This window comes from Panthera tigris, chromosome B1 (genome assembly GCF_018350195.1).
Source record: "Panthera tigris isolate Pti1 chromosome B1, P.tigris_Pti1_mat1.1, whole genome shotgun sequence".
Lineage (NCBI taxonomy): Eukaryota > Metazoa > Chordata > Mammalia > Carnivora > Felidae > Panthera > Panthera tigris.
The window spans coordinates 66,597,620-66,615,933 of NC_056663.1; the positions used below are offsets into that span (position 1 = coordinate 66,597,620).

The window sequence follows — 18,314 nt, forward strand, 5'->3', positions numbered from 1 at the left end:
TTCATTTCATATCATTTCTCTTGAGAATGAATGCTATATACATACACACTATATACACACGCACATAATAGTAATGCTTGAGCGTTGTCACATTCATGATAGAAATTTCTGTAGTACATTTGCTATTGAACAGATATAATTTTCATTCAAACAGAATTTTTCTACATTAGTACAGAGTTCTGGCATCACATTTAAGTTACTACTCCATTTTCTGTATATAAAAATACTGTTTTTATTAACCATTATTTTTCTTATTTATCAATAAGAGAAGGAAAGTTTTCAGGATATGTATGTGAGTGTGACTTTAAGTGAAATTCTTTGAATTCAGACAAGATATAATCAATGTAATTGTGATTAAAATAGCCTGTTGGCAAGCTGCTGAGTAGTAAGTCAGTTCTCCTAGGATTTTTAAAAGTAATCTCAAATCAAATTTGCAGCTTTCTTTCAATGTTACATACATAAAAATCTTGCTGAGTGATGAATACCATGGCTCTTTAGGTTTTTGCACCTGCTTTGAAAGGATAGTAAAGGCTCAAATAAAATTACTGTAGGCACTTGAAGTTTCTCACCTGTGAAAGACAAAATGCTGCAGTAAGTAAGAGTCTTTGGAGACTGCTATAAAAGATTCATTTGCAAATATGCTCAAGTGACTAAGAGAGAACCTTTAAAGTATAGGAAAATTTTTGATATTTGAATTTTTGTATCACCTACCAGGTGTGAGAACAAATGATTTTGGGGTAGTTCTTTAGGAAGTCACAATTCTTTAAAGATAAATAATATCTTTAAAAAACCCTTGCATCTCAATAAAAACTATAGATACAAAAAAATAAAATTAGAAACAATTAAGATAAAAAGAAGTTCACTGTATGAGGTCATTATTTTTAGTGCTTACTAGAATTTTGAACTTCATAGCAATTATCCTTTATCTCTTCTAATGTCAAATATCTTATTTTTATTGTATGCAATGCTTTCCATTATTATCTTCATCTTCACATATTTACTATTTTTTAATCTTTCCAATCTCAATCTTATGTTCTCTTCCAAATTTGTTTTCCCTTACTTCTACACTACCCTAAATCTTGTTTATATTCTTTTGATCACCCTTTAATTTTGTAAGACTCATCAACATTAAATTAAATAATTAAATGCACAATTACCTGGTTAGATCTGTTTCTACCTCAGAAATGTAAGTTCCATGGTGTTATGGAGCATTCTTTGCTATTGCTTTCTTCTAAATGCCAATCACATTCCCTTACTGTAGAGAATTGTTAAGAAATGTCGCGTCAATGATACATAATTATATCACCATACGTGAATATCCCATTATAAAAGATATCTGGCAAAATCATTAGAAATGAAGAAAGTGATACTCCTGAGACCCTGCCTTCTTTTATAGTGATAAAACTTGGTTGGTTTTTAGGCGCTTTTCACTTTGAGTAAAAATATCTTATTTGTTGTTGCTCTTTCAACACAATTCAAAAAATGTATACACATTGAACATAAAAGTATTTTATCAGTGTTTTTTTTTTAATTTTTTAATGTTTTATTTATATCTGAGACAGAGAGAGAGAGACAGAGCATGAGTGGGGGAGGGGCAGAGAGAGAGGGAGACACAGAATCCAAAGCAGGCTCCAGGCTCTGAGCTGTTAGCACAGAGCCCGACGTGGGGCTCAAACCCACAAACTGTGAGATCGTGACCTGAGCTGGAGTCAGTCGCTCAACTGACTGAGCCACCCAGGCGCCCCATATCAGTGTTAATCAAACTAATAACTAGACTTATGTTAGCTATCCTCCTTATCTAGTCCCCAGAGATGCCCATAATTCAGGGCAGGGACAACCACATACTGCTCATACATTCTGATTTATTATACTGAAATAAAAAAGAAGAACTATGGAATGAGCCATAACTCTCTTCACACTGGTATTCTTTTAACTTTATACTGTAGAGTCATAAATGGGTACTTGCTGCAATTTATATTTGTTATGGTACAGAAATTAGACTCCTTATTGGAAATAATTATTCAATTATTTTAAATGAACACAATTACAGGAGCTGACTTACTTGCATAAACCAGTGATATGCCTTTGCTATTGACAGTTAGACTGCTATATTTAAAAAAACAAAAAAGAGTTGGAAGATATGAAATGTTTTTAAAATTATGTAGTTTAAGAGAAATAGCACCAAGAAAATTTGTCTGTCCAGTTGGTCTTCTGCAGGGTAACACAACTTGAGTTACATTTTAAAGTTTGATCATTAATTTAAGTCTGGTAATTCTCTCTAGACTGAGGGCTGAGAAATGACCAGACTAACTCAAGAGCATCAAGTTACACTACACAAAATTTTACTTCATTAATTAGCACTCTTCAATAAAAAACCTACACTGGAATTTATACTATCAGGAAGTGTACTTCATAAGCACTACACAAGCAAAATATTAAGTGATGTTAACCAATGCCAGCAATGATAGCTTGATAAGGCTATCCCTTCAAGAGAATGTGACTGGCGTAAGAAAGCGGTCCAGGTTCATTCTTCTGCATGTCACTGTCCAGTTTTCCAACACCATTTGCTGAAGAGATTATCTTTTTTCTACTGGATATTCTTTCTTGTTTTGTCTAAGATTAGTTGACCATACATTTGTGGGTTCATTTCTGGTTTCTCTATTCCGTTCCACTGATCTATGTGTCTGGTTTTGGCCAGTGTCATACTGTCTTGATGATTACAGCTTTGTAATATAGCTTGAAGTCCAGAATTGTGATGCCTCCAGCTTTGGTTTTCTTTTTTAATATTACTTTGGCTATTCAATGACTTTTCTGGTTCCATACAAATTTTAGAATGGAGTTTTAGTATGGAAGAATTCTCATGTTATTTTGATAGGGATTGCATTAAATATGTAGATGCTTTGGGTAGTATAGACATTTTAACAATATTTGTTCTTCTAATCCATGAGCATGGAATATTTTTCCATTCCTTTCTTTCTGTGTTCGGCAATTTCTTTCATAAACTTTCTACAGTTTTCAGTGTAAATTCAAAATGGATGAAAGAACTAAATGTAAAACAGGAAAATATCAAAATCCTAGAGAAGAAAACAGGCAACAGCCTCTTTGACCTTGGCCACAGCAACTTCTTACTTGACATGTCTCCAGGGGCAAGGGAAACAAAAGCAAAAATGAACTAGTGGGACCTCATCCAAATAAAAAACTTCTGCACAGTGAAGGAAACAATCACCAAAACTTAGGCAATGGGCAGAATGGGAGAAGATATTTGCAAATGATATATCTGATAAAGGGTTGGTATCCAAAATCTATAAAGAACTTATCAAAATCAACACCCAAAAAACAAATAATCCAGTGGCAGAAATGGGCAAAAGACATGAATAGACACTTTGCCAAAGAAGAACTCCAGATGGCTAACAGACACATGAAAAGATACTCAACATCACTCATCACCAGGGAAATACAAGCCAAAACCATAATGAATGAAATACCACCTCACAACTGTTCAGGATGGCTAAAATGAACAACTCAGGAAACAAGAGATGTTGGCAAGGATGTGGAGAAAGCGGAACCCTTTTGTACTGCTGGTGGGAATCCAAACTGGTGCAGCCTCTGTGGAAAACAGTATGGAGGTTCGCCAAAAAATTAAAAATAGAACTACCCTATGACCCAGAAATTGCCCTACTAGGTATTTATCCAAAGGGTATAAAAATGCTGATTCAAAGGGGCACATATACCCCAATGTTTATAGCAGTGCTATCCACAATAGCCAAATTAAGGAAAGAGCCCAAATGTCATTTGATTGATGAACAGATAAAGAAAATGTGGTGTGTATATATATATATATATATATATATATAATGGGATATTACTCTCCAATAAAAAAAAAAGAATGAAATCATGTCATTTGCAGCCATGTTGATGAAATTAGAGTGTTGCAACATTGTAGTTGGAACTAGGCAAAATGTCAGAGAAAAATAAATATCATGATTTCACTCATATGGAACTTAAGATGCAAAACAGATGAACATAGGGGAAAGAAAGGAAAAATAAGATAAAAACAGAGAGGGAGGCAAACCATAAGAGATTCTTAAATATAGAAAACAAACAGGGTTGCTGGAGGGGTGTTGGGTTGGGGATGTGGGTTAATTGGGTGATGGGCATTAGGGAGGGCACTTGTTAGGATGAATACTGGTTGATACTTGTTAGTGATGCATCACTAAATTCTACTCCTGAAATTATTATTACACTATATGTTAACTAACTTGGATTTAAATAAAATTTTTAAAATTAAAAAAAAACACAAAAACAAAGGCAGTTTGACATAAAGTCCATAGCTTCCTTTATGTATCAATAAACTCTCAAGAGATCATATACTTTTATGTTCCTGTTTTTGTCTTAACACTTTACATTTTTTCTCAAAATATCATTAGGAAGAAATTCCCATTTATCAAATATTTTCCCTTTTCCTCATAAGAAATTCTTCTGGGATTCTAAGTCAAAGTTTTCTGGTGTCATTACAGACTATGGAAGGAATTACATTGATTTAGTGCTTACTATAGGACTAGCTTCTTTAAAATCTGGATAACTCATGATACCGATTCAATAAACTAAGCAAAATGTTGAAAATGGGAGAGAGAGAGACATAATGTGACTCGATCATCTGGAGCAACTGACTGTAGCACTTCATCTCCCAAGGAGTACCTGATATATATCGACAGGTTACCTTTTTTACAGAAATTCAATTTTCTAGGCCCTGTGAATTCTTTCTCAATCTTACTAATAAACGTTTTCCCTTAAAATGTGTATTTATCAGGAAATAAATGACACTAACTTTGAAAGTTGAGGATAGTTTAAAAAAGAAACCTTTTTAAATGGTGCAGGTGGGAATATGAAAAACCAATAATGAATAGCAAGGGGGGCTTAGCTTACAGTAAAGAAATCTGCCCCATGTCTGAAGTTATCAGAACCTGGACAGATTAGTAGCTTCCATTAAAATAATTTAACCAATCTGTGGCAATCTTACGGGGGATGGATTCAGGAGAAATATTCCATGACTGACTCCACACCCACTTGCTGATTCCTTGCTAGTACTTTTTGTTAGTTCAAGTGGATGCCAAGAACAAGGAACTCCTTTGATGCATTCCATAAACATCTGTCTCTCTTGGCACAGAGCAGAGGAGAGAGGGGTGGAGAGTGGATTTGGTGAGGCAGAGAGGTACACAGCCCACACAAATAAAATTTATTTGACAAAGTTATACTTACTAAAATGATCACGTAAAACGCACCATAGCTTAGACACCTTGATTACAACAAGGCTATTAAAAATCCATTTTAGTAAACAATTCATAGATTTTTATTTAGTTTTACTCATTTTACTAGAAGGCTGATCCCATTCACTCTATTTTTCTAAATCACATTATTAGAAGGCAACTTTTGTTGTAACTTATGGGTTTCCTTATGTTATCCTTTTTGTACTGATTATAATTTCCACACCTTTAGGTAATAAAGCCTTAATACACACACACACACGCACACACACACACACTATACAAACCTAAAGACCACATATGTTTCATCCTAATGTTTTGATTTGGACAAACGTTCCTTTACTGTGCATTGTCTTCCTCTATGTGTGACAATCTATTAATCTGTCAGTCATTGACTGCATACCTATTAATATATGTTCTCATTGTAGTAATTGCATCAAACATCTCAAGCACAGCTGAATTTTATTTTTCTTCATAATGTTCTTCACTTTAAATTTACTGTTGGCTCTGCAGTGGAATTATTTCTCTGGCAAACAGGAAGTAAAGACAATATTTTCACTTCCACTATTCCAAACAATCAAAATCAAGTTTGTTTTTAGTGGGATATGCTTTGTGTCCTGAAAGTGCTACTAACCAGTTCACAAATGTGTCATTATTGACATAGTAGGTAATACATAGATCTGATGTTATCATACATTCAGTGATATTTTTCCAAATGAGAATACATCTATAAAATGTCTGAATGTGATTAGAATTAAATGATTGAATATTTCTTACTGATCACTGAAAACTTCACTTCTTAAATCTAGTTAGCTCTACATTACCTCTACTAGTGGAAATATAAAAATAATTAACCTATCAATTTTAAGCCTTATTTGGAAATGCAAAAATCATTTTGCACCTAAAACAACTTGATATCAAGAATAATGAGATAAACATTTCAATATTGGTCATAGGAATAAAGTAAGTTGCTTATACAAGTTTTCAATTCACCTGATGTTTGTTTTCTTATAATTCAGTCATGGTCTAACACGTATTTTTCCTAATCCCCGTCACATACAAATGTGTGGTTTACTTTAAATGCATGTGGCTTTCTTTCTTTTTTTTAATGTTTATTAATTTTTGAGAGACAGAGCATGAGGGGAGGAGGCACAGAGAGACAGGGAGACACAGAATCCAGCACAGAGTCCGATGAGGGGCTCATGGGTCTCAAACTCAGAAGCTATGAGATCATGACCTGAGCTGCATTCGGATGCCCAGCTGACTGAGCCACCCAAGAGCCTCTAAATGCATGTGACTTTCTAATTTAGAGAATCATATTTATTGACTCAACTTGTTTAGTGCTTGTAATATTAACTAGACATATACTGATATAATAATAATAGCAGTAATAAACATTTATTTAGACATTTAGGAAAAAAGAGTACTAAGCATTTTTGATAATTCTTTCATTTAATTTTCACTAAAATATTCAATAGAAAAGGGCAATGGTGTTAAAAATTCAAAAGGATACCTTAATAATATGCCAAAATACAGGGTAGCTGTGCAACTAATTGCTGAAAAACAAACACACAACATAGAAGACAAAAAGTGCCTAAAATAGAGCAATTATAATAGGTTACTTATTTATTTTTTCACGTTGATTTATTTTTGCGTGCGCGCGAGACAGAGAGAGAGAGAGAGAGAGAGAGAGACATGGACAGAGCACGAGCAGGGGAGGGACATACAGAGACGGAGAAGCAGAATCTGAAAGTACTCCAGGCTCTGAGCTGTCAGCAAAAAGCCCAACATGGGGCTTGAACGAACAAACTGTGAGATCATGATCTGAGCCAAAGTCAGATGCTCAACCGACTGAGCCACACAGGAGCCCCTAGGTCACTTATTTTTTTAATCAACTAATGTTTATTTTATTTTATTTTTTTAACGTTTATTTATTTTTGAGACAGAGAGAGACAGAGCATGAACAGGGGAGGGGCAGAGAGAGAGGGAGACACAGAATCTGAAACAGGCTGCAGGTTCTGAGCGGTCAGCACAGACCCCTACGCGGGGCTCAAACTCAGGGACCATGAGATCATGACCTGAGCCGAAGTCGGATGCTTAACCGACCAAGCCACCCAGGCGCCCCAACTAATGTTTATTAAGTAGAGTTTCCAAGAATAAGAGACATTTTCTTTCATTCTCAGTGATTTTATTTATGACACAATATATCTGTGAATTTGTGTTAGCTTTATTACTCCCTGCCTTCAACAATCTGCAGATATTGGGTTACTTATAATTTACCCTTTCATCATCCATACTCCCCAACAGACAGCTTCCTACGAATATGGCATGTCTAAGGGATTTCTCATTTACCTTGACTTTTCCAGCTCCTCCTTCACTTTTCTAGCTCCTCCTTACACCCATCTAGGAAGGTCCATATCAGCCACTGAAAGGTGGTCCCATTTCTCTAAATAAGAGATGGTTATTTTTCTTCCTAGGTACGCTGCCTTATTCAGGTAATGTTCTGCCAGCTATCTCTGAAATCTGAAGCTGAAGGACATCTCTTCAGTCTGCTTGCAACTCTCCTTCATCTTGTTCTTTTAAGATGGATTTTGTATATCACTGTCTTACATTCCTTGTGGTATATGACAATTTATGAGACATGGAAAAGGGCATTCCGTTTATACTCTACAATGTAACTACTGTAAATAGGTTTTTTTTTTGGGGGGGGGGAGGGCGGGAGGCTGTTGTTATTTTGTCCTGAGTCCAAAAAAACTAGGTCTATACATTGAGGCTATGCTTAACAATAAAGGAAAAATAAATGTCTGTGCACAGTGCAGAAAACATTGTTTGTTATGTAGGTTTTTTTTTTCTTATAACAAAATCATTTTCAAATATGTAAACTAGGAATAACTAGAGAAAATTAGAGAAGGGAAGAGAAGACTCTCTGGGTTGCAGAACAGAGAGGGCTCAGAGACATGCAGAGTGGGTGTAAGTCAGGTTTAACACCTCTGTTATGTTTATTAATATGCATGGTATAATTTTGGTTGTTTTTTGAACAAATAATTATTATATAGATATTTCTTCATGGCACTGGTGAAGTGAATAGGGGATACACAAGAGAAAATACATGGTCTTTTATGAGTTTTCAGTTAGTGGGAGAGCTAAGCTAATTTTTGTGAAAGGCATAAATTCCTTGTCATTAAAAAAAGAAAAGGATACACTGTGTTACATGAATCTTGAGGATGGAGAGAATGCTTTATTAAAGAGTTGGTTCTTGAGGGTAGGAATTATTCAAAACAAGGAAGAATAAAAATACACCAGAAAGAAGAAAGAGCATGGGTGATGAGAAAACATGGTGCACATATAAAAAGAAAGTAAATAAATTTGGTTGAAGCAAATATAAAATATAAAAGACATTAGTTGAATAGAAGTTTGAATAGTAGAAACTCTTGAATTCCACACAGGTATTTTATCCTTTTTCTTAGCCAATATTAAAAAATGCTACAAAATACAAAGATAGTTTTAACTAGTGAGGTGAATAAGTTTTTCTTTGAACAATTCTAAGATTCTAAATTATTTGTTTCTTTTTCAAAACTTTTGAAATAAAATAGACCTGAAAATACCTTATGTGTTCAGTTTTACTATCCGTAGAACAAGAATTCCCACACAGGCACAATGTTAAGAATTCTAACTTGTTCTGTTTTCCATGGATCAATAAGAAAATTAAATGCTTTGACATTTTTGCTATGTTGCTCCTCTTTTTGAAGATATGTATGAAAATTCTTATGTTTTTCACTCTATTGGTAACTTCATTAGGGATTTTAACTAGGAATGAGCAAAAATCTGACCAGGCTGTACAAAGTATATGATGGTGAATTTGCAGTGAAGGTAATAAAACTCCAACTTTGCGCCTTTTACTTTCATGGGATTCTTCCAAAACCCCAGGATGAGCTCTGGATATTTGTTCACAAAATCATGTATTTTTTGTAAAATTTTCCAAAGTATGATTTTAAATACAATTGTTAATGTCTACTATCTCTTAATGGTTCATCTTACTATCTGTCATCTTTTCTCTCATACTGGTTAATACTGGACTAAGCATGGGCACTTTTGAGGATATCACTGAAGGAGTTGGGGAATCTTTTGCTTTTAGTGTTGTAGGATATACTTCTGGGACTTGTAATGTTTGGTTGGTCGTCTTCAGTTTAGGAGCTGCCCTTCACTGTGCTGACTCAACCAGCACTGTGACACAGGGCCAGATAATTCACCATGCAAATGTAATCTACAGTACTTGGCTCTGGAATGATGTGAGTAGTGTAGGAGAAAAAAATAAATAAATATATAGATCTGGAAATAATTTTGTGGAAAATTGGTATAGTCATGAGCTGTGTAAGTTGTAAGTGTATTATTCACTTCATTGATCTTTAGAATAGATAATCTGTCTTGTCTGCTTACACGTATAATTCATTTTTTTACTATTATATGAGATGCACAGATAAGTAGGTAAGTGAGAAGATCATAGGGATATAGATAGACAGATAGACAGATAGATAGACAGATAGATAGATAGACAAGTAGATAGATTATTTGAGGGGTGGTCAAGAAACGTGGGAAACAGAAATCACCAAAATTCATGGGTTTGTGTGGCACAATCTATATTAGTATTCGTATTTCAAACAGCGAATGTGCTTGTCTGTGAAGTTACATATTTTATGCATCTCAATCTATCATATTGCATTTTAGCATGCTTCATATGTTTTCCTGCCAAAATTTGGCAGTCCCAAAAGAAATTGCATGCAAAATTGTCTCTGGTGTGGCAAAATGCCATGAAGAAACAAATACTATAGTGACAAAAGTCCTACACATATAAATACATACATACATAAATGCAGGTAGTATTAAAATAACTTGCATATATACTTTTTGAATGTGCATTTTTGAGGTTTAATACAGAGCGGCAAATTACAAAATGCTTTCAACTATTCTTGTGTACGCCTTGATTTCAGAATAATTTTAAATACTTTTCACAATAATTTATCCTACAAAACTAAAAATCTAACTAAAAGGAATCATCTTAGTGGAAGCCAAAAATGCTAAAAGAAAGGCTGCCAGAAGCATCAAAATATCACACATTTATTGATTTTGTTTGTATCTTTTAGCAGGCAGTTAACTTGATTTGACTCCAACAGAAAACTGTCTTGTGAAGAAGCTCAAATCTAAGTTACATTCGTTAATCCTTAGCTTAGTGTCTGCTCCATACAAGTGTAGCTCAGGGGTAACCAGATATTTAGACAGTGTGGATACACAGAACTCAGGGCTCTGGCTCTCTTCTTCCTGGGATTTCTCTCACCATTCACCACTCAGCCCTGCAATTGTCTCAAACTCTCTTTTTTTTTTTTTAGAAAATGTCGCCATTGAGGTAGCACTGCCCACAGCCTGCCTCAGGCAGGCTGAGTCATAAAAGCTGGAAACTCACCCAGAGACATTCCCTTTGTTCAAGTGTCAACAGAGCCTGCCTGCTTTTTGTTCACTCTCCAGTATCTTCAGATAGCTGTTTTTAGTATTTAATCTAAGGTTTATTTGTTATCTGCAAAAGATTGTTCCCTATAAGAGCTTCTTGGCAAAGTCTTAAGTGTGGGTTCTTCGGAGTCTTTTGATTAAGAGTTTAGCAGGTTTCTGATTCTTCACAGCTAACAGATTATAGAAGATTCCATTCCATCACTCAGAGGTCTTGAGTTTAACTCTTTATCCTTATCCTACACATCTTCACAATCTGATTTATGTCTTGAGGCAGCAACTCATTGTGCATGTGTGGCCAGAATTTCCTGAGTCCCATGCTCTCTGGATCAGTGGGACCTTTGTATCTTAAGCACTATGAAACCATGGGTGATTTCACTTTGTCTTTCTGGCCCCAACATCCAGTTTCCTCATGTGCCACCCTAAAATTCACAATATGTACTGCAGTAAATCTGGCTTGTATTGTGGATTTACTAATTTCCAAACTGTCAAGGTCGTCCCAGGTAAGATATGAACAGATACCTCAGCAAAAAACATATACAGATGGCAAATGATCATAGAAAATTATGCTCAAATCATATATTAGAAATTGCAAATTAAGTAACAGTGAGATGCCACTACATGCCTATTAGAATGCCTATTAAAATCCAAAACACTAATAGCATCAAACATTAGTGAGTATGTGGAGTAGCAAAAATGTTTATTCGTTATGCTGGTAGGAATGCAAAATGGCTTTCCACTTTGGAAGGCAATTGGCAGTCTCTTACAAAGGTAAACATATTCTTACCCTATGATCCAGCAATTACACTTCTTGGTATTGAACCCATATGAATTGAAAACTTTTGACTACACAAGAACCTACACGTAATGTTTATAGCAGCTTTATTCATAATTGCCCAAACTTGGAAGCCATCAAGATGTCCTTCAATAGATGAACAGGTGAACAAACTATGTATATCCACATAATGGAGTATTATTCAACAATAAAAAGAAACAAGCTATCAAGATATGAGAAGGAATGGAGAAAACTTAAGAATATTGCTAAGTGAAAGAAGCCAATAGGAAAAGGGTACATACTGCATGGTTACAACTACATGATATGTACTGGAAAAGGCTAAACTATAGCAATAGTAAAAAGATAAGTGCTTTCCAGAGGCTTCAGAAGAGAGGTAAAGAGTGAATAGGTGAAGTACAGGAACATTTTTAGGGCAGTGAAGCTATCCCATATAGTAATACTTCAAGGGTGGATACATGACAGTATGCACGAGGCAAAACCCACAGAATTGTACATCAAGGGTGAATCCCAAGGCAAACTATAGATTTTAATTAATAATGATGTATCAGTATTTGTTCATCAATTCAGGCAAATGTACCACACCAATTCAAGGTGTAATAATGGAGAAACTGCGGGCAGGTAGAAGGGTATACAGGACGTACTCTATTATTTTTTTTTCCAATTCCCCTGTAAACCTAAAACTGCTTAAAGAAATAAAATCTGTGAATTAAAAAAAAACATAATAAATGCAAAAAATTGACCTCTTCAATTTAACAAGTATTTTCTTTTTCCTATTTTCATCAGGAATGTTCACCTATCACAGTCTCCTACATCTTAATTGTAAGTCTCAAATAAGGAGAATTTTAAAGTAATACTTGAAGAAATTAACCTATAGAAGACATTCAGGATCTATTATCTGCAAATTAAAAGCCTTACAGATAAGCACTATGTAAGTACTCTTCACAAAATGAGAACAGATATTTGGAGCACCTGATTGTTTCACTGTTAAAATATTATTGCATAATAGTCCTAAAAAACAACTACTAGTCTCATTCAGCGGATGGAGAACTAGGCCATAAGTCTAGTTTTGTCTTGAATATTTGAATCTGAAGTTGTGATTACAGACTATGTAGCATAGAAACAATATTTAACAGTAGTAATCTACAGTATTTTAAATATACTTCAGTTTTTATAACAGTTTTAGACTTCTAGAAAATTTGAGAAGAGTATGAAGTCCTCATATACCCTGTACAATGTTTCCCCTAATATCAGCTTCACACATTAGTATGTGACATTTGTTATCAACATTCAACCAATATTGATGTGTTTCCATTAACTAAAGTCTCTAGTTTACTCCTTGGTTCTTTTTTTTTTAATATGAAATTTATTGTCAAATTGGTTTCCATACAACACCCAGTGCTCATTCCAACAGGTGCCCTCTTCAATACCCATCACCCACCCTCCTCTCCCTCCCACCCCCCATCAACCCTCAGTTTGTTCTCAGTTTTTAAGAGTCTCTTATGGTTTGGCTCCCTCCCTCTCTCTCTTTTTTTTTTTTCCTTCCCCTCCCCCATGGTCTTCTGTTAAGTTTCTCAGGATCCACATCAGAGTGAGTTTTCACTTATGGTATCTGTCTTTCTCTGTATGACTTATTTCACTTAGCATAACACTCTCCAGTTCCATCCATGTTGCTACAAAAGGCCATATTTCATTTTTTGTCATTGCCATGTAGTATTCCATTGTGTATATAAACCACAGTTTCTTTATCCATTCATCAGTCGGTGGACATTTAGGCTTTTTCCATAATTTGGCTATCGTTGAAGAGTGCTGCTATAAACATTAGGGTACAAGTGTCCCTATGCATCAGCACTCCTGTATCCCTTGGATTAATTCCTAGCAGTGCTATTGCTGGGTCACAGGGTAGGTCTATTTTTAATATTTTGAGGACCTCCACACTGTTTTCCAGAGCGGCTGCACCAGTTTGCATTCCCATCCTTGGTTCTTATCTACCATCCTTTTTTTTTTTTTTTTTAAATCTTTATTTATTTTTGAAACAAAGAGAGACAGAGCATGAACGGGGGAGTGTCAGAAGAGAGGGAGACACAGAATCCGAAGCAGGCTCCAGGCTCTGAGCTGTCAGCACAGAACCCGACGCGGGGCTTGAACTCACAGACCCTGAGATCATGACCTGAGCCGAAGTCGGACGCTTAACCAATGGAGCCACCCAGGCGCCCCTTATCTACCATCCTTTTACTGCTCAGGGGTTTTATCCAGGATACATTGTAGTTAGTTGTCATGTCTTAATGGGATGATCCTATATGTGACCGTTTCTCAGAATTTCCTTGTATTTTCTGACCTTGACAGTTTTGAGTATTGATCAGATGTTTCGTAGAAGTCACCTCTGTTGGGAGTTTTTCTACTGTTTTCTTCTCATCACTATACTAAGATTGCAGAGTTTTGTAAGGAAGATCACTAAGGTGCCATTTTCATCACAGAATATCAGGGAAACTTATTTAATGTAATTTCTAATTATTGCTGTTGATTTTGATCACCTAACTGAAGTAGTATTTGTTAGGTTTCTTCACTACAAAGTTACTCTTCCCTCCACCCTTGATCTTTTCCACATTTTTCACTTTGGAAGAAAGTCACAATAGTCACTTAAGTAATAGAGAGTTATGATTCCCTTCCTCATAAAGAGGTATCTTGATGAATTATTTCGAATTTTGCTTGTGACATTTGTCTTTCCTTACTCATTTATTTATTTTTCAGTTATTTACATCAGCATGGACTCCTGGATATTTATTTTATAATTTAGGTTATAATCCAATACTATTTTGATTAATTTTTTATCACATTTTTACATTTTGACTATTGAGAGATCTTTCACTTGGCTCTTATGCCTTTGACACAAACACTCCCCTCAGTGTTTTGTTGTTGTCTGTTTGTTTTTGGATAATTTCTTATTTTCTGGCAATACAAGATGTTCCAGACTCATTTTGTATATTTCCTGTCCCAATCCTGGACTCAGTCATATCTCTAATGAGCTCTGGTAACTTTTATTGGAGAATGATAATGTAATTCAAGATCTGGCTTCTAGATGTGCTCATTGCTACCGAGGTATATTTTTAAGGTCATGTAAAGCATTTTTATATGAGTAACAAAAAAGATATTACTATAAAAATGAATTATGTTACTATAAAAATGATATAATAATAGGAGTAAAAGCCAAGATTTAAACTCAAGAATAAAACAAAATAATGAGGTGTGGAGTAGCTAGTTGAAACACAAATTTTATAGAAGTCCATTAGCTTTTTTTTTTTTTATTATTATTATGGAAAGCTGAGGAGTTGTTTGGTTCCTTGATTAGCTGGTTTTGGTTCATCTTAAAAGCAGAAAACTGTAACAAACTTTGGGTACAGTGACATAAAGATAACACTTGTAATTTTTTTTCTGCATTACAGTATCTCTAAGATGCCCCATTTTGCCAATAATTGTACTTCTAGATGCCCAAGAGCAGAATTCCACATAACTTGGAATTCTAAGAATCTATCAAATCACTCTGATCATGGTATTTTCAATTTGTGACCCAGCATATTTGCTTTGAAACAAGAATGCTGAGATTGTTATGATCCTTCTAATCACTTTTAAATAATACATAATCATCACACAATCATAAATTGGTCAGAATGTATTTAAGAAATGTATTACTGGGGCACCTGGGTGACTCAGTCAGTTAAGCATCCTGATTCTTGGTTTCAGCTCAGGTCATGATCTCATGGTTTCATGAGTTCCAGCCCCACATCAGGCTCTGTGCTGACAGCATGGAGCCTACTTGGGATGTTCTCTCTCCCTCTCTCTCTGGTCCTCCCTGTTCATGCTGTCTCTGTCAATTAACTTTTTATGGATTATTTATTACATAACACTTATTTTCAATTCTTAATGATAGCTAATGTTAGAAAGAAATTTAAAGAAAGAGACACTTTCCAAAGCTGCTTTCGGTAAAATTGTTCTAAATGAGAAGACAATGGTTGCTGTATCACAATTCCTAAATCTGGAAACCACCAAAGTTGACTGATAAAAATAAAAACCCATAATTGGAGAAAAAAATAAATAGACAATAAAATTGAAAGTGTACAAAAGTACATACTCTAAAATTAAAATTTGCCTAAAACTGAGAAGAATGAGAGTTTTTGACAGAATATGTTATCTGTGAAATATGACCCAGAAATAAATAATTCCTTTGGACTAATGAACCAAAAATAATATTCATAATGGTGACAACTGTAATTCATCAAAATGTCTTATTGAATATTCATTTCAAAGTTAATATGCAAATAAGTGATCTCAAAAAATAATTTTTAAGTAAAATTATGTAGAAGATGTATTTAATTATATTTTTAAGAAAAAATACAATTAAATTTACTTGACAGACTGTAGCTCCAAAAAATAAATTTACTCCCAATATTCAAATGATTTGCATTATTTAGAAAGAAAAACATGTTTCATATTTTTCCATATTTCAATTAAACATTTGGAACAACAAAACATTAAAGTCAATAATATCCACTAAAGATGAAAAGGGCAGATTTTGAAACATATGGGATTCAGAGCTGCCTACAGGTCAACAAAAAACCCATTAAATCTTATGTTTTCTGAAGTAATTTTCCTCTAAAGAATAATTTTTCTATTCACTTTGAATTTCTTAGCACTATTGGTTTCATTTGAAGTTTTGTATCTAGAATCCCAACATCTAATTTAAGCATGTTGAAATAAAAAAAAAAAAAAAAAGAATTGCATTTATCTTAAGGATTTTAATATAAGACCTCTAGGGATCAACTTTAGAATATAGATAAGTAAGGACTGTGGTAAATCTATGTATTTTGCATGGAGTAAAGAATAAAATGAAACTGTGGAAGTGCACTGAAAAAAATAGTTAAAAAATGGAATAATGTCAGATTTGGCTGAATTAAAACCAACTTTATCAGTTAAACTTATGGGCAGAGCCTAGTTTCATCCAACAATATTACAATATTTTACCTATTTTCTAGTAACTGGGAAATCATTATGCATGTTAGTTATGTAGATGTTTAGAAACAAATATGGAAACTCTCATATATTGAAAAATAAATGAAAATAATATTCTTGCATACGTTTTTGTGATTAGTTCATTCCTAAACGGTTGAAAGTCAGAAAAAAATAATTTTCAAGAAATTTAGTCTATAACATAAATTTATGTAGGGAATATTCAAGCCATTATTTACAAATACTGTGGATTTGTGTTTTCATTCAATATAATGTTCTCTACTAATTTCTATGTGCATTATGTATCCTGCTTTAGTTACTAATTTAACAGAATGTTTTATTTTTAGCATACAAGAATGTATGCACATAATATGCTAAAAGAACTTTTCCACTTTTCCAAAAAATGTAGGATTTTAAGCAAATTATGTATTCTTGTCGTCAATTCAGTTAAACATGTTTATTCCTTCTCTTCAATTGCTAGCACATATAACACATGAGGCCTTTGGTGTGGGCTTAATGGTCAGCCAGATGAAGAGTAGTATTTTCTTAAACTATTTCCACACAAAGGAAAATTATTTTCAGAGTATTTAGAAAAATAATGAACCCCTATAATAAAGACAATTACATTTTTCTGGGATTTTTTTATTTTTTATTTTTTTGGCAGTAGTTTCAGAGAGCCATATGGATAGCTTTACTTATTTTTTTTATTTTTTTTGCTTCAGCTACAGTTGTTTCTCTTTTCCCCTTAAGGATGCCTTAGATGTCTTGTTTATAATATTTCAAGCAGCTTTGGGTCCAATGAGCTATTGAAACTCTATAGCACTGACAATAACTAAAACTTTTCTCACCTTGGAATGGCAGGTAAGTGTGAATATATATTCATGATCTAATGAATCTACAATCATGTTTATGTACCAGATGCTTGCTTTTTCTCTGCTGCTGTAATATATCTGGCTCTGAATTTTCTCTTGCTTTTTATTAACCTCTTGGAAAAAGAAAAGAAAGAAAAAATCAACAGGATATGGAGTCTTCTGATAAATGTAAAGTTCTGACATCATAACTTCACAAATATATATGTACCCTGATGAACCTCGATATTCTATGTACATCAAATATATCAAGTATGTTTATTTTTGCATGCTAACTTATTTTAGATGGAGATTTCTATGAATATGCAATATGTGACTACAAATAAATAAAACTGATTTTCATAAAAACATTTTTTTATCAATTCACAATCAAAGACTACCTAAGTTAAACGGTTTCAGTATTTTCCTTATTCCATTTTCCACTGAGTCTACTTATCTAATTTTCTGATCTCATCATAATATAGTTTCATAAAGTCACTAATATCTTAATCGAAGGTGCAAAGAAACCAATAAATACATTTGCTGTGTTGATTCCAATTGAAATGATAAAAAAAAAAATGAAATGAAAGCATTAATTTATTAGACCATTAATCTTGAGAATTAGGAAAGTTTCTGTCACCTTTAAAACCAGTTTGAGATTTACATGTGGTTACTTGCATTATAGATATACTTGTAATTTGCTCAGATTCCCACCTAGCCCATGGATTATGGAAGTGTCACCTACTACCCCAGAATTCAGTAAATTCTCAGAGGCTAATGTTTTCATGGCTGCCTCAGCCTCTAAAATATTGATGGCTAAAGAAAGCCATCACATGAAAATAATATAGGTACAATAGATGTCCCTCCCTGATGATTTGGCAGCTGTGGTATAGTGTACATTCAACA

General features: G+C 34.0%; 2 long non-coding RNA genes across 3 annotated transcripts in view; both read right to left on the minus strand.

Moving 5' to 3' along the window:
* Positions 1 to 18,314, minus strand: part of LOC122237930 — a 196,692-nt gene that overhangs the window by 85,524 nt on the left and 92,854 nt on the right. The window lies entirely within an intron of this gene.
* On the minus strand, positions 413 to 17,530 carry LOC122237931. The gene is made up of 3 exons (XR_006216706.1): positions 17,409 to 17,530; positions 1,158 to 1,255; positions 413 to 569 (listed from the first exon to the last, which is right to left on the minus strand). It is a non-coding gene; the product is annotated as an uncharacterized LOC122237931 (long non-coding RNA).